The sequence below is a fragment of the Octopus bimaculoides genome, chromosome 3 (genome assembly GCF_046866305.1).
Source record: "Octopus bimaculoides isolate indiv1 chromosome 3, ASM4686630v1, whole genome shotgun sequence".
In the NCBI taxonomy this organism is placed as follows: Eukaryota; Metazoa; Mollusca; class Cephalopoda; order Octopoda; family Octopodidae; genus Octopus; species Octopus bimaculoides.
The window spans coordinates 31,193,922-31,214,266 of record NC_142930.1 but is presented as its reverse complement, the minus strand read 5'-3'; the positions used below and the strand labels follow the sequence as shown (position 1 = coordinate 31,214,266).

The 20,345-nt window shown below is 37.5% G+C and overlaps 1 protein-coding gene and 1 long non-coding RNA gene across 2 annotated transcripts in view; one reads left to right on the top strand and one right to left on the bottom strand.

The window, feature by feature from the left end:
* The window catches only part of LOC128247344 (uncharacterized), a 96,640-nt gene that overhangs the window by 15,683 nt on the left and 60,612 nt on the right, over positions 1-20,345 (top strand). The window lies entirely within an intron of this gene.
* Positions 4,229-12,101, bottom strand: LOC149136494 (uncharacterized). Its single transcript, XR_016240999.1, has 2 exons — positions 11,489-12,101; positions 4,229-10,329 (listed from the first exon to the last, which is right to left on the bottom strand). It is a non-coding gene; the product is annotated as an uncharacterized LOC149136494 (long non-coding RNA).

The following is a 20,345-nucleotide window of genomic DNA, read 5'->3' as shown; positions in this document are numbered from 1 at the left end:
AGACTGTGACTGAATCAGACACTTACCTGCTAGATCTAACAGAAGCCATCATCCCTTAATGGAAAGAAATGATGACATTGAGCATTATTTCAAGAACACCTAGCTTTCTAAGGACAACCAAAAGAACATCCCTAGATATAGTGTCAAAAGCTTTAGTTAGATCTACAAAAGTAACAAAAACGTCTTGGTTGTGCTCACAAACCTTTTCCTGCAGCTGCCTTAGGCTAAAAATCATATCTACTGTGCCTCTACCAGCCCAAAATCCACACTGAGATTCAGGCAACACTAAGCTGGCAAGGACATCATTTAGTCTGTGTAAGATAAAGCCTTCCAAGGATCTTCCCGGCAACACACAAAAGGGAGATACCTCTATGGTTGTCACATTTGTTGTCTTTATCCATATAAAGATGGACAATAGAAGTGTCTTTAAACTCCTGTGGGACTGATCTTGATTCCCAGATTAAGAAGAGTTTATGTAACTTGTTCTGCAGGTGACTGCTACCATATTTATATATCTCAGCTGATATGCCATTATTCCCAGACAATGCACACTCTCTCCATCAAAAGAGCATTTACCTGTACTTGTGTACAGTGTGTCACGTGTCAGATGTTAAATCGATTGTAGATTTGAAAGAAATGAAGCTGGATGTGTAATGTCAGTGTACATGCACAACAGTGTCTTGAGAGAAAAGTTGGGCATAAGAGGCATCAGATGTGGTGTGCAAGAGAGACGACTGCACTGGTATTGTCATGTGATGTGTACAGATGAGGACAGCTGTGTGAAAATGTGCCAAACTCTAACAGTGAAGGGAGCGTGTGGAAGAGGTAGACCCAGGAAGACATGGGACGAGGTGGTGAAGCATGACCATTGGGCCTCACAGAGGCAATGACAAGTGACCAAAACTTTTGGCGATATGTTGTCATTGAGGAGACCATCAAGCCAAGTGAAATCATAAGTGTGGCCAATGCCAGTGTCGCATAACTGGTACCCATGCTGGTGGCACATAAAAAGTACCCACTACACACTTGGAGCGGTTGGCGTTAGAAAGGGCATCCAGCCACAGAAATCATGCCAAATCAGACTGGAACCTGGTGCAGCTCCCCAGCTTACCAGTTTTCAGTCAAACCACCCAAGCCATGCCAGCATGGAAAACGGACGTTAAATGAAGATGATGATATATCTTAATATATAAAGCTGAAGTTGTGTGTCTGTGTGAAGCCTTTTTGAAAGTTTATAGAAATCCACATTTTCCACTTTTTCGTAAAAATTTTTACATCAATGGAATTTTATTGAACTTTCCAGTGCAGTAATTAGATTTTTTAAATTCCGTTTACTTTGTGTGATTTAAGGGAGATTTGGCTGTCGTTTCTAGCAACTTTAATATTCCTTCCCTTCTCCCTGTACCGGCGTTGTTATAGAGAGTAAGAGTAAAAGAGGGAGAGGGAGAGAGAAAGTGATACATACAAAGTCATAGATTAACTTGGTTACATTTTACACTCTTACTTCTTCTTCCTCTCTCTCATTTAATACCTTTCCTCTACGTCTAACATATTTTTCATAACATAGAAACGTAAAAACATACACGACCACACATATGTGATCTGTGACAACATACACATAAACACATCAACATTATAGATATAAGATTTAGTTTCTGTGTTTCTTATATAAACACGTGCACGCATTGCTATTTTATAACTCTCTTCCGTTCTCTCTTTCTCTCTCTTCATTGCTACCATCTCTATTCCTTTCTCACTCTCTCTCTCTCTCTTCCTCTCTCCCTCTTCTCTCTCACAAAACATTCACTACAATATAACTCATGTTCGTTAATGTTTGGTAAATATACCACGATTTTCATTAGGGTGTTAGTGTTAGGGTTTATGTATCACTCTCTCCCCCCCTCTTTTACTCTTACTCTCTAAATTATATGTTGAGCGCATAATTACTGCACTGGAAAGTTCACATCGAAAAAATTCCATTGATGTAAACATTTTTAAATTCCGTTTACTTTGTGTGATTTAAGGGAGATTTGGCTGTTGTTTCTAGCAACTTTTATATTTCTTCCCTTCTACCTGTACACACAATCATTGACTACAATATAACTCATGTTCATCAATGTTTGGTAAATATACCACGATTTTCAATAGGGTGTTAGGGTTAGGGTTTAAGGTTAGGATTAGGGTTAGTGTTACGGTTTTAGGGTTAGGGTTAGGATTTTAAGGTTACGGTTAGGGTTTAGGGTTAGTGTTAGGTTTAGGGTTTTAGGGTTAGGGTTGGGTAATCGTGCGGGTGTTAATCTGAAAAATTACAGAAATGTGAAAATTACCGACCCTGCCATCTATTATAACTTTGTTGTTCTATTTAATGTATACATAGATTATGCCTCCAAACAAGAGAGTTTGCTGGGGAAAGAAAGCAACCAGTTTAAAATGACAGCAACAGACTGCAGCAATTCACCACATTCCAGAAGCTACTTTGAACATAATGCAAAGTGGTGCATCAACATATTCTACCTAATCTGATAGAATTATGGCAAAACTGTGTAGCAACAGATCGCCAGCAATTGCTTCATCAGAAATTGCCATCCTACCTCCTGCTAAAAGAGATTACCCTGCTATATATAATCAGGGCAGCGCAAAAAGTTTGTTTTGCACAAGCATTTCTACAGCCAATTAGACGGATGAAATTTACGTACGCTTAATAATGTTACGCAAAACAGCCTTCAGACTTTCCCTATTAATTTTATCGTCTTTTGAATTATGAACATATTTACATCATAAGGGTTTTTTCTTTTTAGTTGATTTTCACCTAGCAAGACTTATCGTAGATGGTGTAATAAGTCACACCCGGACAAGGTCGGGTTATACTGCTAGTATTTATATATATTAACGTAAATCCTAAAGATGCATACACACACACATATATACATACATTCGTTAGAATTAGATATCGGATAAACCGGTCGAAATCTGAATTAAGCGAGAGACTGACAATGTTGATTTACACCGCCATTTCACTATTAATGTTTCTCCTTGCAATTTCCTTTCGCATTTCTGGGATTAGATATCTTTCAGCCTCGTGATATACACGATGGCTTCAAGGGAAAGTAAGAAGCCAAGGAAAAAGCATGCTACTCTATCTGTGATCCAGAAACTGGAACTTATAAAGAAGTTAGAGGCTGGTGCTTCGGTGAGGAGTATTTGTACTCAGTATGGTATCAAAAAACAAACAGTTTCAGGCATACGCAAGGCTAAGGACAAACTTACTACATTTTCTTTGAAATATAATGTTGCTGCAAATTCTAAACTATCTGTTGGTGCAAGGAAGCGTATGAGAGTTGCAAAAGATTCAAATCTTGAGGAAGCTGTGACGAAGTGGTTTATCCATCAACGATCTTGTGGTAATAACGTCCGTGGTGTGGAAATCCAAAGTGCTGCTGTCAAGTTAGCTAGGGACATGGGCGTCGACAATTTTGTAGCTAGTGATGGGTGGTTATGGCGATTTAGAAATCGCCATGGAATGTGTAAAAAAATTACCACTGGAGAAGCAGGTAGCCCATCAACCGGGGAACTTACGGTATGAACTTTTTATTTAATTTTATGTATTAACGTTAAATAATTTTAAAAGCAGAATTTATACTTGCATAGTTATATATTCTTACAGTATGTACTCAAATTTTGCATATACTTCCAATATCATGTACGTATACAATATTAAATTCTACCATCGGTTAATTCGGACATTTGACTAAAACGGACATCCCCCCCCCCATTAGTTTGCTTCAATGAGGAGGAACTGTATATACAAGACACCCTTCAACTTTTAATATATGTTTATTTTTTTCATTCATTCAAAGCTGTTTATTCATTTTGTTGCTACTCAGCATTTCTCATTTGCATGCGTTCGTTCAGATGAGACATTTAGGGTTCGGTTTAGAAGTATCAGTGTTCGTTTCTTAAAGGGGTATGTTGTTAAGACTGAATGAACGCATGCACGCGGAAACTCGGAGTAGCCTTAGAGTGAATCATCAGTTTGGAATGTCAAAATATAGGTTAATACATACACGTACACGAATTTGATGCTATTTCTCTGTCGCCATATTTCAGTCGATGAAATAAATTTCCGGCGCCATTTTTTGGATTAAGTCGTCATAATTTTACACTCTGTAACTGTATTCACGACTTGCACAGAAAGAACGGAATTTTTTTCAAATAGGAGACGATTGATTTCAGTATAATGTATTCATTTTATTTACAAATTTAAAATTTACTCTTAATTTCAAACTGTCATTTTAAAGATTCGGTTACTTCGTTTGGTTACAAGCGGCCTAGGAAATAAACAGGGTTTCCAGAATGGAGCAAAACCCATATAACGGTATATGGATTCCTGTAACAGACGGTCACGACAAAGTGATGTACGAAGGATATATTTTCAATTATGAAAAAATGAGTAAAACAGATGAAGACACACGCTTTTACTCATGTTACAGAAAAAAATCGTTGCGTTGTAAAGCAAGGTTGCACATCTGTAACAACACAATAACAAAATTGCACAAGACTCACAACCACACTGAAGATTCGGCGAACATTGAGAAAAGTAGTAAGTTTAGAGCGGAAGGAGAGATGATACGAGCGATGGAATCACATGCAACAAGATTATCTGTCGCGAATAACAGTCACATTTCAACAATATCTGTCCCAGAAATACTGGCTATCACAAATTCTCCTGGATGTATAAGACAAAGAAACACGAACAAAGTAAGTATATTCACGTGTGTATGTGAAAGCGTTTGTTTACATGTGTTTAGAGAATGAATCTCGTCAACTGAATAACTCGATTTAAATCTGGCGGCCCATAATTCATCAATTACTTTTTTTCTCGACACCGATTTCGTGGACATAAATTCTGTTTCAAAAGATTTTGAAAAATATTACGAAGAAATTATTGTTCGCGCATCTCCGTATTGTAACTTGTGACAGTTATTTTTGTCAAGTATTGATAGACTGCTCTCGATTAAAAGTACACGTAAAAACGATCTTACTGCTGACTGTCTGCTAATAGCGGGAACGGTGTAGGATACGGAAGTTGCTTTCAAATATTCTAATTAGTAGTTGACAATAAGCAGTGAATAGTTCTTTTCATGCATTTTAACCTAGAACACTTGCGCTATCGACATTCATTATTCTATTACATTAATTGTGCGATATAGGTACCTTAAAAAGAAGAAAGATGTGAAAAATAAAAAGAAACTGATAACATGCTACTAGTCACTGGGAATAAATCGAACTGTTATGAAAACTGCGCTTATTTCGATATTAACACCTTAAGGGCCGGCGAAAAAAGTAACTGAAAGTAGTTGTTCAGTCCCAAGTCGTCTTTGATTGAATAGGTCTGTAACCAATATTTTTCCACTCGCCACCACCGTATCTTTTTATGAGTATGTAAGCTAAGCTATGCAATCTAATACGTTTTCTTTGTTAAGACTGTAGGATGATTTAAGAGAGATTTGGTTGTTATTCCTAGCAGTTCGGGCAACTGCAGAGAGCCCCTCGCGCTAACAAAACTCAGGACAATCGAACGAGTACAGGATTAAATCAAGAGCTCCTCAAGTTTGACATGTTTGGTATGATAGTAAACAAAGACCCGACGAGAAAGTTTTTATGGTTACTAGACTAGCTAGGAGGCGCAACCACATCCCCCTCATTAAACCCCAATTCTACTATTTTAAACGAAGGACAGATAACATGGTTCTAGATACATTAAATGTGAATAAAATACGGGATGGTCGTAGCTGGAACGTTTTTGATCATAGATCTGTTCGAATAACAACAAAGACGTGGAAAAAGTTTAGACAGTTTTACTTCTCAAAGATTCGCTGCATGAATTGACTATTTATCCATGTGCGTAATAATATAAATAATAAAAAAATGTATTTAATCTCCCCCTCTCTCTTTCATACACACACACAAATAAATTCTACATATTTTGTCTTCTATTGGCGGTGCTTTTAAGTTAGACATAGCCTGAGCCTAAACTCGCCCAAACCGAAGACACTGGGTGTTTTGGGTCTCATACAACACACATCCTCATCCAGGCAACCCAACCGAGGTTGATCAAGCCCAGCCCTATATCCAAGCGACCTCCTACTGACCCCACCGATCAGTGACCAGTTGTTCTTGATAGCTCTTCTGTTCATTCCTGTAATTATTAAATGCATAGAATTCCATAGGTATCCTTGACTGCCAACCACCACTGGCAAACACCCCAATATTGCGGCAGTCCTCCACTGTGTACTTGGTTCTCATCAGTTCTTGCGCCTTCCCCATTCGTCTATACCAGGGGTCAGATGACTGAGAGAATGACGAGAGCGAGCCGCATAACCATTTTCTTTAATACAATACATTGAATACACAACAAATAAAGACAACCAACATGTTTATTTACCAAAAAGTTATCAAAGAAGGTGACGTTAGCAATAAGATAGTTTTATCACACCCAGTGCGCACATATCCCAATCTCACAAACTAAGCAGCAAAAAAGGTTAATGAGATTTGTGAAAATGGTGTTTAGCTTTTAAGATATCAATATTTGCTTTGGAATTGTTGCATCCAACCAAGAGAATTGCTTTCAAATGTTCATCAGTCAACCTCGTTCGATGTGCTGACTTCACATACTTCATTTTTGAAAATGTTTGCTCACAGGCATAAGTTGTTCCAAACACGGATGAACTGACCTCGCAGGCCGTAGTTTGGTGACCCCTGGTCTATACTGTTGTCTTTACTTCTGTTAAAGAATTTGGACAAATTCCGTAGAATAGTCTCAGATTTTTTGGCATTTATTTGATTGATTAAGCGTGAATTTTTAAAACTTGATCTCTACTTGTTCAATATGCTTTTTTAATAAAAAGAGGGCTTTTCCGATATATCTACAGAAGTGTAGCCCCCCCCCCCCCACTTTGTTTCCTCATAACTTCCTGAAAAATGGAAATTTCTAATGAAATTTTCAACAAATACTTTTCAGGTGCTCTAGATTCCGATTATATCGGAATTTGTTGTGAAAATGTTTTTCAGAGAAGATGAGAGGAGTTTTGATAAGTCAATAATCTTGATTTTGTTTCCTCATAACTTTCAGAAAAATAGGTATATTTTTAGCAAAATTGTCTACAAATACCTATCAGATGGTGTAGGTTATGATTGTCTGGGAATTTAATTGATGACTGCATACAGATACATTCTGATTCACATCAAGTAATTTTTTCAAGATTTTAAGTTTCATTTCATAGATATGTGGTGTGTGTATGTATTGCGTGCCCATAAAATTTTTCTTTTGTTCTTTTCTTTTTTTTTTTGGTCTCAAACTGCCGATACAATCATAATCTATGCCACCTGACAGGTACTCGTAGAAAATTTCACAAAAGAATAGGGAATGGGTCAAAATGAAGTGTTTTTTAGACAAAATATATTTTTTTACAAATGTTCACTACCTCACAAAAGCTATATCAGTAAAGCAAATGGTCTTCCCTAAATGCACTATAGCATAATCTGATCACTATTTCAGATAATTATTGCCATTCTCTTTGAGCATATATATAAAAGACTAATTTGGCTGGGGCAAAATGAGTAGGCCAAGATGATAAATTTGCCACTTCAGTTCTCAAAAAAAAAAAAAACAGACTCATACACATCACTATCCATCCCTAGACATCAGAAATGCGAAAATTAAATATCTAGGTCAAATGAAAGAAGATCAGGGGGAAATGGCACAAGATACGAAATTAACAAAACTTGACTAAATATTAAAAAAAAAAACTCTTCAGAAAATATTATCTATATCTTCTTCACGATCTGCTGGAGTGTCTTTTACCCCGTTTTAGACATCATATTTTGAAACTTGAAAAAAACCAAACTGGACATTAGTGTGAGGAAAAATTGATTTGGAATCCAACAGAGAAAAGAATATTGATTGTTAAACACCAAAAATTACAGTTAGGTCAAAGTTGAGGAAATATTTCTTGTAAAAAGAGGACTTGCCACCTGATTATGTTTCAGTCTCTCTCAACTTCAACAACTATGCTGACCAATTTTTACTCCTAAAGATGATGCAATATTTGCAATGTAATGATTTCTAATAGGTTAGGAGAAAATAACAAGAAATCAGAAGTTACTCATTTTACCCTGGTGCTAATTTTTTCTAACAGTTATGAAGAAACAAAGTCAATGGGAGGAGCACACATGTAGGTGTGTGGGTCTTCCAATTTTTTCTCTTTTTTTTTTTAGTATGACACATTCAAGATATCATCATCATTTAACGTCCATTGTACATGCTGGCATGGGTTGGATGGTCTGACTGGGCTGGCATGCTGAAAGGCTGCACCAGGCTCCAGTCTGATTTGGCATGGATTTCTATGGCTGAATGCCCTTCCTAATGCCAACCACTCCATGAGTGTAATGGGTGCTTTTACGTACCACCAGCACAGATGTATGTCATCATCATCATCGTTTAACATCTGCTTTCCATGCTAGCATGGGTTGGACGATTTGACTGAAGACCGGTAAACCAGGAGGCGACACCAGGCTCCAGTCTGATTTGGCAAAGTTTCTACAGCTGGATGCCCTTCCTAACACCAACCACTCCGAGAGTGTAGTGGGTGTTTTTATGTGCCACCGGCACGAAGGCCAGTCAGGAGGTACTGGCAACGGCCACGCTCGAAATGGTGTATTTTACGTGCCACCTGCACAGAAGCCAGTCCAGCGGTACTGGCAACGAACTCGTGCCAGATATATATATATTTATGTATTTATACATATATATCTAAAACGAACTCCATCAGTTACGATGATGAGGGTTCCAGTTGATCCAATCAACAGAATAGCCTGCTCATGAAACTGATGTGCAAGTGGCTGAGCATGCCACAAACATATGTACCCTTGATGTAGTTTTCAGAGAATGTCACAAGGCTGGCCCTTTGAAATAGGGTACTACTCATTTTTGCCAGCTGAGTGGACTGCAGCAATGTGAAATAGTGTCATGCTCAAGGACACAATCTGTTGCTCGGATTTGAACTCACAACCTTACAATCATGAGCTTAATACCCTAACCACTAAGCCACATGCCTTCACTGTATGTATGTATATATGCATACATACGTAGAGGGTGCAGTGAATAAATTGCCGTCTAAATTATGCAAAAATGAAAATAACACATCTCATTTTAACAGATATATTTACCAAAACTGCATATCTTGAAATACTAAACAGTAAATTTATTCAATAAAATCGCCATTGGCTTCAACCACGGCCTCCAGACGACTTTAGAATTTCCTGCAACTCTTCTAGACAGTCTCTTTGTTTAAGTTGGTGAATGCTGCCATATTCATCTTTAATGTTACAAGGAGTTTTGTTGGTCTCTCACTCAACTGCATCCCACACATAATAATCAAAGGGGTTGCAGTCTGGGGAGTTAGGTGGCCAGATGTTAGGGGTAATGTGGTCACAGAAATTATCTGATGGTCATTACTGGGTTCTCCTGCTTGTGTGGCATGGTGCAGAGTCCTGTTGCCAGATATAGGGTCTTCTAGCAGCCACCCCCTTGGCCAAGGGCAGCACTACCTCCTCCAGGCACTTGATGTAGGCTTCCATGTTGAGTCTGAGGCCGTTTGGGAAGATGAATGGAGGCATAACATCACCAACACTAGTGATCACTTCAAACACCATGATGTTGACTGGATGTTTGATTTTTATCACTCTTGGTACATGTTTTGGGGACACAGCAAGCCAATGGTTGTTCAGTGTGTGCACTATCTGATCCTAGCAGAAATTTTTCTCGTCTGAGAAAAATGAAAGCATGTTCAGTTGGAGGGGATGCTTGAGTTTGTTCAAAAGCTTCTTAGTGCAATCGTTCCTTTTGTTCTTGATGGCTTGGGGAAAAAATTGGCCCTTTCTCATCTTGTATGAGGAATATCAACTGTCTTTATGCACTACATGCCTGATAAGAAACTCAGACACTCCTGTTTCCCTGCCGATAAACTTGATTGAGATGCAGGAATTGTTGTCAATCTTGGCTTGGATCTCACCAACAAATTTAGTTCTTTTCTTATCAGAATGATCCGAGTGAGTTTTCTGAGCTGCCATACCTTCGTAATCACCATTGGGCTCATCCAACTCTTTCCAAATCCTCTTCACTGTTGTCAGAGTGACACCCAAACACTCTCAAATGTTCATAGAGCTTCTCGCATGAATGCTAAGCAGTACAGTATGTAGTTTCCAAATTTCTGGCAGAGTGAACTGCATCATGGTGCTGTTTTTCTCACAGACGGTGCCCAGCTCACCCTACAAAACAGTGTAGTTAAGAAACCAATGCATATGTGCGAAATTAAAAATATAAGATGGCAACAATTTACCCATTACACCCTATATATATATATATATATATATATATATATATATATATATATATATATATATATTACAAATAAAAGGGTAAAGGATTAACAATTTATTAATAAATTAATAATTAATAATTTTTACCAAGCACTTTAGCTGTTATTTCTGAACTTCGGTATGTGGTGAAGCAACTGTTGCTGATCCCTTAATTATGTTTATATATGTGTGTATATATGTATATATGTATATATATATATATATATATATAGGTGTGATAAGAGGCTTCCTTTACAATCACTTGGTTCCAGGTTCAGCCTTATGAGTGGATTGTAGAAGTGAGAGTGCAGTTACATAATTTGGAAAGACATCTATGTGCACTGAGTTGGGAACAAATCAATGAAGGCACAAATATTAGGATGCATGTGTAGCTGGATGTGGGCTCTGCATGCACCAATGTAAGAACACTGATTCACCATCATCATCGTTGTTGTCGTTTAACATCCGCTTTCCATGCTGGCATGGTTGAACGGTTTGACTGAGAACTGGCAAGCTCCAATCTGGTTTGGCAAGGTTTCTACTGCTGGATGCCCTTCCTAACGCCAACCACTCCGAGAGTGTAGTGGGTGCTTTTACGTGCCACCGGCATGGGAGCCAGTCAGGCGGCACTGGCATCGCCCATGCTTGAATGGTGCTTTTATGTGCCAGTCAGGCTGCACTGGCATCAGCCACACTCAAATGGTAGCAAAGATTAAGTAATTAGTCTAAAACATGTAGCAAAAACAATGTTTTCTTCAGACAACACTTAAGCAGGAGACAGAAACACATGACCATGCATACACAAACTCATACGCATAGACACTGAAGCATGCACATATGCACACACATGCAACAAGATCTCAAGCAGACAGATGCGGCGAAGGTAAAGAATACGTACACCCGGTGGTTAGGTTTAGGGTTTTTGTTACGCCGAAAACCGGTTGTGTACGTATTCTTTACCTCCGCCGACAAATGCTGCCTCCGTAACAAACTAAGTCAAAAGTTAATGAAAAAGTTTCAAGTAGCAACGAAGAAACTTTGACAAACGAAAACAAAACAAATGACTTACTGTTTAGCCAAATTAAACAAACAATCAATTAGTTGGATATTTAACCAACTGACGAATTATAAAGAAGTGGAATTAAACCAGTGTGTGTGTGTTAATAATATTGGCATAAGGACTCTCCCTATATACAGCCCTTGTATTCTTTCGTTTTATAACGAAATGAAAGTGGAAAATTATCGTAAGCAATCGTCCTTAAAAAATTCAGATTTGTTTTAAACGGGAAAGAGGTTTCAGGATTTTTTAAGAATTCTTTTTTTAAAAAAATGTTGAAAACAGAATCCGAAGAAATTTTTGATTAAAAAAATGGTGGGGAGGGAAAGTGTGCTTTGCCTGTTCAAAACGCCCGCCTGGTCATTGCCGATTAGTGTCAGTATTTCCACTTTCATTTTCTGATTATAAAACGAAATATCACAGCTATTTGAAATCCCTCCGAGGTCGAACTTCGCCTTCCTCGTCTCTCAAAATGTATGTGACCTTGTCGCTGTATGAGAAAAAAATATCATTATACTGTTGCCATGACGTCAGTTTAATTCGTCACAGAACCACAAGAAGGAGGTAGTTCACCATAGTGATATCATAAGTTAGACACTCGAAAATTGTTCATCGGGAATCCCGAAGCCTCGGAAGCGTAAGTAAAGGGAGATAACTGTATTGTTGCTACGGAATGATTGTTATCACATGGTAACACTCATCAGGTGGCAGCACAGGTTACCAAAACAAAAAGAAGAAAATGGCAGGCGATTTGTAAAATGTTATCGTTAAACTGAATGAAATTATGAAAAATGTAATAAATGAAGATGATTTCTTACTCAATAAAAACAAGGTAGATCATTTATTTTTGTCATAGTTTATCCTTAAAAAGCTATTGAAAATTAGTAAAGAAGTTTCTGCTGTTGTCACATTTCTATCAGTTTTCATTAGATGAAAAACTGCTATTTGTCAGTGACATGTGTTTGTTAGGAAAAGTATGAGGGAGATAGAGAATGAGTAACCTGTTATGCATCGTTACACGTAATGTAGGTTGACTTGAAACGAAATGAATTGGTTAGCAACGCCTTTTTATTTTTTATATTTACTTTCACACTAATAGAAAACGGACTACATACACAAAATACTGTTCCTTCGTATTTTCCCTATATATATATATATATATATATATATATATATATACATACATACATACACACACACACACACACACACACACACACACACACATACACACTCTTAGGCGCGCAATCTCATGGTCCCCGCTTTTCTTCTTATACATCCTCATATTCTCTCACACCAACACAATTTCCATCAGACGCCTACACAGACAAATATTATCTCTCACTACCTCTCTCATTTATTCACATACATACGTCAATGTTAAATCTGGATGGTATCGCTAGAAAATATCCATGCTGATAGAAAAGTGAAAATGTTCTACGAGAATTTGATTTTTTTTATTTTCCGGAGAGTAAAATAGCTAATAAAAGTGAACACCCAGTGAATAAATAATAAATGACACAGGCTGGAACTTTGCCTTCTTTTCTGTTTATGTAGGTGGCAATTTTCACTGAAATATTTTTGAAAAAAGATAGTTTTGGATCTATCGTGAAGATAAGCAGATCGATCGAAATAATGCCCCAACATTGCGTGGTTAGATTTTGTGATACCATTCAGTCTTCGAGTGCAGGATCCGGTACCAGTTTACATCGCTTTCCGAAGGATCCCGTTTTAAGGTCCAAATGGATCAATTTCGTTCAGACTGGGCGTAAAAACTGGGCACCATGTGTTTCATCTGCCATATGTTCTCTTCATTTCACCAGCGATGATTCTCTAGGGGTTTTAATGAAGAAATTCGGATGCCGCACACGCGTGTTCTTGAAGCCAGGAGCGATACCCACAATACAGTGCCCTAAAATGACATTGCAAACTTTTCAAAATTCACCCACCACACAATATGTTTTGAGCACAGAAAAGCCTACAGAGCAATGGCAGGATTTAGTAAGTCGTAAAGCGAAAAACGATAATATAGTCCTGCCCGGCAGAAATCCATTAGATCCAAAATTATTTGAAGGAAATTCTCTGGTAAGTGGTTACCGTTGTTAATATTAGCGTTTATATTTAAGACGACAGGCAAGGACTAGGTTGGCCTGTATTTAATTACGTCATAGAGAGTTCAAATTTGCTGGGATCAACTTTGTCATTAATCCCTTTTGAGTTGTTAGAATATGTGTCGGTTCCAGCTACTGAGATTTGTTCAATCGAACCTTCTCTTCGCCTACACAAATTAATATTTCATAAGTATTTTGTACTTTCGAAATATTAATTTCGTAACTCAAGACAGACAATCGAAATGAGCTGACTAAATATTGGTCTATATACAGTAAAGTTTTCAGATTGATCCCTAAGTTCTGAATTGTTCTGCCAAAATGTTTTATCTTTATTTGTCACATTTTGATAAAAATAAGTATCAATATTTCTCTCTCCCATAATAATGGGACCTTCTTCAGAATAAATCAATATATTATAGCTTCTTTAATTTATACGTAAGGGACTGGCTTAGCCTTTTCATCATTCTTATTCTATTGGTCCTAGAAAGTGACCACATACCAGTAATTTCTGTTAAGTATATCTTTCTAATTTGTGAGTTTTATCAATATAAGAAATCCTTATCCTTAGGATTGGGATATTTTACATCAATATAACAAAAATGATTTATTATATTAATTATTTGAAATGGCAAAATCAATAGAGCATTAACAAAATGCATTGTGATATTTGAAATGGCTCTTTACATTCAGGGTTCAAATCCTGCTCAAGTTAACTTGCATTCATTCTTCCAAGGTAAACAAAAAGAAAAATCAAATACTGAAGTTGATACAGTTGACCATTTCTTCCTTTTCACCAAATTTCTAGCCTTTTAGCAAATGCAAGTAATCATTGCAGAGCATTAGAAGAAATGTTGTGCAGTATTCCTTTCTGAGTTCATATCCCATCAAAGGTAACTTTATCTTTCATCTCTCCAGAACAATCAAATAAAGTACCAGTCAAGTACTTAGGGTCAATGTAATTGAGTGACTCCCTCCCCTCAAAAATTGCTGACCTTGTGCCTTAATTAGAAACCATTATTATTGGTAAAAATGGTTAGAGTGAATGACCCTTCTCTAAGTATGTGCCTGGAGAACAGGAGAGACAGCTCATACCTTTGGTGGTCAGAGTAATCTTGTATCTGTGGGGGTTACTTGATTGGCCCTAGTTGGAATTTTTCCTGTATCAGGAGGACTCCACTTTTCACACATACCTTGTAAACATTTCACTGTCTTTTCCATTTATTTCTCCTCATCCTTTATGCAAATCCCCACACAAATTGTTGTCTGTTCTTGTAATGTCTCCCTCATCTATGCTCCTGTGGTTAATAAAAGATATTATTATTAGTAAGGCAGTGAGCTGCCAGAATTGTTAACACAGACAAAATACTTAGTGGCACTTCACCCCTCTCTACATTCTGAGTTCAAATTCTGCCAAGGTCGACTTTCCTTTTCATCCAATCAGGATCAATGAGCACTGGGGTCAATATAATCAACTAGCCTCCTCCCCCAAATTTCAGGCCTTGTGCCAATAGTAGAAACGATTATTATTATTATTAATGTGACAGCATCATGACATGCTGAAAAAATGCTTTGCAGCATTTTTACTGGCTCTTTACATCCTCAGTTCAAATCCTGCTACGCTCAACTTTGCCTTTCTTCCTTTCAGGGTTGTTAAAATAAAATTCAAGTAATGGGGTCAATTAACTTGCCCACTCCTATCAAAATTGCTGGCCTTATGCCAAAATTAGAAAACATTTTTGTTTGTATTGTTGTTGCTTTGATTTAGATAAGCTATTCCAAGTCTCATTATTCCAAGTCACATACTTACAATTAAGATACTTGTAAAAGTTTTTTGTAATATTTTCAGGTCAACTGTTTTTCTTTGGGTGTGAGTTGTAGCCATGAGAACATTACTATTATTGTTATTATTATTATTATTATTATTATTAAGGCGGTGAGTTGGCAGCATCATTAGCACACTGAACGAAATGCTTTGTGGTATTTCACCCATTGCTCTATTCTGAGTTCAAAATCTACTGAGGTCGACTTTGCTTTTCATCTTTTCCGAGTGAATAAAATAAGTACCAGTTGAACACTGGGTCAATGTAATCGACTCATCCCCTCCCCCAAACTGCTGCCCTTGTGGCAAAATTTTAAACCATTATTATTATTATAATTAAGGTTGCAAGCTGGCAGAATCGTTAGCACACTATGAAATGCTTAGTGTTATTTCACCCATCGCTATGTTCTGAGTTCAAATTCTGCCAAGGTTGACTTTGCCTTTCATCCTTTTCAGGGTTGATGTAATCAACTGGTCCCCTCCCCACAATTTCAGGCCTTGTGCCTATATTAAAAAAGGTTATTATTATCAATCATTATTAAAGTGGCAAGCTTACAGGATTGTTAGCATGCTGGACGAAATACTACATGGTATTTTGCCTATTGCTCTGTTCTCAGTTCAAATTCAGCCCAGGTCGACTTTGTCTTTCATCCTTTCAGTGTTGATAAAATAAGTACTTGTTGAACATTAGAGTCGATGTAATCAACTTATCCCCTACCCCAAAATTGCTGCCCTTGTGGCAAAATTTGAAACCGTTATTATTAAGGTAGTGAGCTGGCAGAATCGTTAGCATGCCAGACAAAACGCTCATTGATATTTAGTTCAAATTCCACATTGAGGTCAATGTAATCGACTAGTCCCCTCCTCACAAATTTCAGCCCTTGTGCCTTTAGTAGAAAGGACTGTTATTATTATTAATGGTTGCTAATTTAGGCATGTACTCTACTTGTTTCAGTCATTTGACTGTGGCCATGCTGGAGCACTGCCTTTAGTCGAGCAAATCGACCCCAGGACTTATTCTTTGTAAGTCGAGTACTTATTCTGTCGGTCTCTTTTGCCAAACCGCTAAGTTACGGGGATGTAAACATACCAGCATTGGTTGTCAAGCGATGTTAGGGGGACAAACACAAGCATATACACACACATACATATATATATATATATATATATCATCATCATCGTTTAACGTCCGCTTTCCATGCTAGCATGGGTTGGACGATTTGACTGAGGACTGGCAAGCCAGAAGGCTGCACCAGGCTCCAATCTGATCTGTCAGAGTTTCTACAGCTGGATGCCTAACGCCAACCACTCCGAGAGTGTAGTGGGTGCTTTTACGTGCCACAGGCACGAGGGCCTGTCACACGGTACTGGCAACAGCCACACTCAAAATGGTGTTTTTTACGTGCTACCTGCATGGGAGCCAGTCCAGCAGCACTGGCAACGACCTTGCTCGAATGATTTTCTAATGTGCCACCAGCCCATGCTAGAAGGCAACGCTGGTAACGATTACACTCAAATGGTGCTATTTACGGACCACTAGCACGGAAGCCAGACAGCTGCTCTGGCTATGAACACACTTGGACAGTGCTGTTAGTGCTCCACTGGCGCAGGTGCCAGTCATCAAATATGGTTCAATTACAATTTTAATTTCATTTGCCCCAACAGGTCTTCGCAAGCAGAGTTTAGTGTCTAATGAAGGAGTGGTTGGCATGGGTGCCAGTCGTCGGATTTGGTTCGATTTTAATTTCAGATTTCAAATTCACTTGCCTCAACAGGTCTTCGCAAACAGAGTTTAGTGTCCAATGAAGTAAAGATAGGAATAAGTGAGCTGGCTATACTTCTGGCAGAGGCCACAGATTATATATATATATATGTATATATATATACGACGGGCTTCTTTCAGCTTCCATCTCCCAGATCCACTCACAAGGCTTTGGTCAACCCGAGGCTATAGTAGAAAACACTTGCCCAAGGTGCCACGCAGTGGGACTGAACCCGGAACCATGTGGTTCGTAAGCAAGCTACTTACCACACAGCCACTCCTACGTCTAGCAATTATTATTATTATTAAGGCAGTGGACTGGCAGAATCATTAGAACTTTGGACAAATGCTTAGTGGCATTTCTTCTGGCTTTTTACATTCTGAGTTCAAATACCACTGAGGTTAACTTTACCAGTCTTCTTTTCAAGGTTGATGAAATAAAATACCAATTGAGCAGTGGAGTCAATGTAATCAATTTATTCCCTACCCCATAACTGCTGGTCTTGTACCAAAATTTGAAATCATTATGATTCAAAGGCAGCAAGCTGGTGGAAACGTTACTGCACCGAGCAACATGCTTACCAGCATTTACTCCATTTTTATGTACTAGTTTCAAATTCTGCTGAGTTCGACTTTGCCTTCCATCCTTTTGGAGTCAATAAAATAAGTACCTGTTGATCACTGGGGTCAATATAATTAACATACCCCCCCCCCCCCCAAATGCCTGCCTTGTACCAAAATTTAAAACCAAAGCAACAACCTGGCAGAATCATTAGCATGCCTGGTAAAATGTCTTTGCATTCTATGTTCAAATCAGTTTTGCTTTTCATCTTTTTGAGGTCAATAAAATAAGTACTAGCTGAGTACTGGGGTCAATGCAACTGACTTACCCGCTTCCCCAAAATTGCTGGCTTTGTGCCAAAATTTGAAATCATTATTATTATTATTATTATTATTTTGGTCTCTCAGTTATATTTATGAAGTTTTTGAGAATTTAGGCCAAAATTATAATAGCATTGATTTCTAATTTGGGAAGAGAATAGATAACTCCACCCATAAGGATTTGAACTCAAGGATGTAAAAGGGTACATAAATACAGTAAGATAAAATATCTAATGCTGTATTTATTCTACCATCTATTGCCCAAATGATAATAATAACTGTTTCAAATGTAAGCACAAGTCCTGAAACTTTGTGGACAAAAGGATTAACCAATTAAATACTTGACTGGTATTTTGCTTTACCAACACTGGCAGGATGAAAGGCAAAGTTGAACTTGGTGAGATTTGAACTCAGAATGTAAAGAGCTGCAAGACATTTTGCCCAATGCTATAATGATTTTGGCAATCTAACATTTTAACGCTCTAATATTCTGTGGGCTAGCAATGTTAATTCTTTCTAATCTTGGTTACAAGACCAGCAATTCTGAGGGGAGGGGGCAAATTGATTACATTGACTGCAATAGTTGACTGGTACTTTACTTTTTCCACCTTGAAAGATGAAACAAAATGTTGACTTTAGCAGGATTTGAACTCAGAGCTAGAAGAAATGCTATTAAGCATTTTTTCTGACATGTTAACGATTCTGCCAGCTCATCATTTTTGGGGCTAGCAATAATAACAATAAGACAATCATAAGAGCTGTACAACTGTGCAAGGTTACAAAAATGCAGTGATGTGCCTAACCTCCCAGTTTAACAACACCAGCTGGCCCTTAGGTTCTTTCAGCAGAGTACATCCTATAGCGAGCATTCAGGTCAGGTCTCCAATATGAGGATAAATTTTGCCCTTCTTTCCTTTTCGAAGTCGTATAAAAAAAAATTAATAAATAATAAAAAATCAAATAACATTCCATAACTATCAACTCTTGCATCAAGTTTATTGTATGATTTTCACAGAGCAGCATAAATTTAATTGCTTCTTTTCTCTAAACTTTATAGTTTTTGTGTCCAGTGATATTCCTAAAATATCGTATTTGTTAAAATTTTCTCTATTGTTTCATGTCATTTGTTTGCTGTTTTTTTACCTGAAGCAATAAGCAGACAAACTGGCAGTAATGACAGAACACAAGACTAAATGGTTTACTTTTTCATAGCTCTGCATTCTAAAGTTCAAATCTTCACAGCATTGTGTTAATCAAAAAGAAAAATATTAACATTAACTTATCATTCAGTTCAACATCTCACACCACTATATTCATGATGTTATCTGGTGGTTTACTGAGGGAAAATGAAATAATGTAGGGATTTCTGATTGAGATTGAGAAAGAGAGAGAGCTGTATATGTCAAAGAGACCTTAAATTTATTAAAGTAATGAAATTTGTTAACATCATGTTATTGATAAGCAGATGTGGTTATCATTGCCTTCTTCAGGAGAAATTTAATTCAACACTGAGTACTGTTGTGCCCACAAACTGACCCAATATTATTTGCATAGGATGAATAATATATTTTCTTTTGCTGAGAACAAAGCACCAGATTGAGGAAGGAGAAATGTAGAATTATGTTTGTTTTACCCTAGGGTATTAGGAATCAGAATCAAATCGCAGTCTTGAATTGCCAAAAGCACTCATCTTTTATGTCTACTTTCACATGCTGGCATGAGTTGTTTGGGTTGTTATGTGCCAATTCAGTTTTTATTTAGAATAACTGCCCTGCTAGATGAGATGGGGACCACATCTTAGTCTGATATGGTTTCTATAGTTAAATGCCCTTCCTATTGTTGACCACTTTACACAGTTCACTGAATCCATTTTATCTAGGCATCACTGCTAAAATGATTATCACGTACTTGAAAAGATTAGAGACCTCCTTTATGTTGTCTCCATCTGTTTACCAAGAAAATACTGAGTATATTTTATCTTAACACAGCACTAGTAGAAAAGCTGTCTTGTTCTCACAACACATAAGAGTCTTCATTCATTCATTCATTGGCACCAACCAGATGGTGTCTCATTCCCAGTAGTCATAAGACAGAGTGGTAGATGAAAGAGAGTAATAGAAGAGAACCAAACTGATAAGGAGCGAATGTGATAGAAATTAATAAAATTAACATTTTAAGCTTACACCTTGTGCAAAGGTGTTTACCTCAAGCAAAAGAAATAGGTGTATCTTATTTGAGATATATTTAATCTCTAATATAGAGGTATAGAAAGGCAATTTAAACCTTTTCAGAATA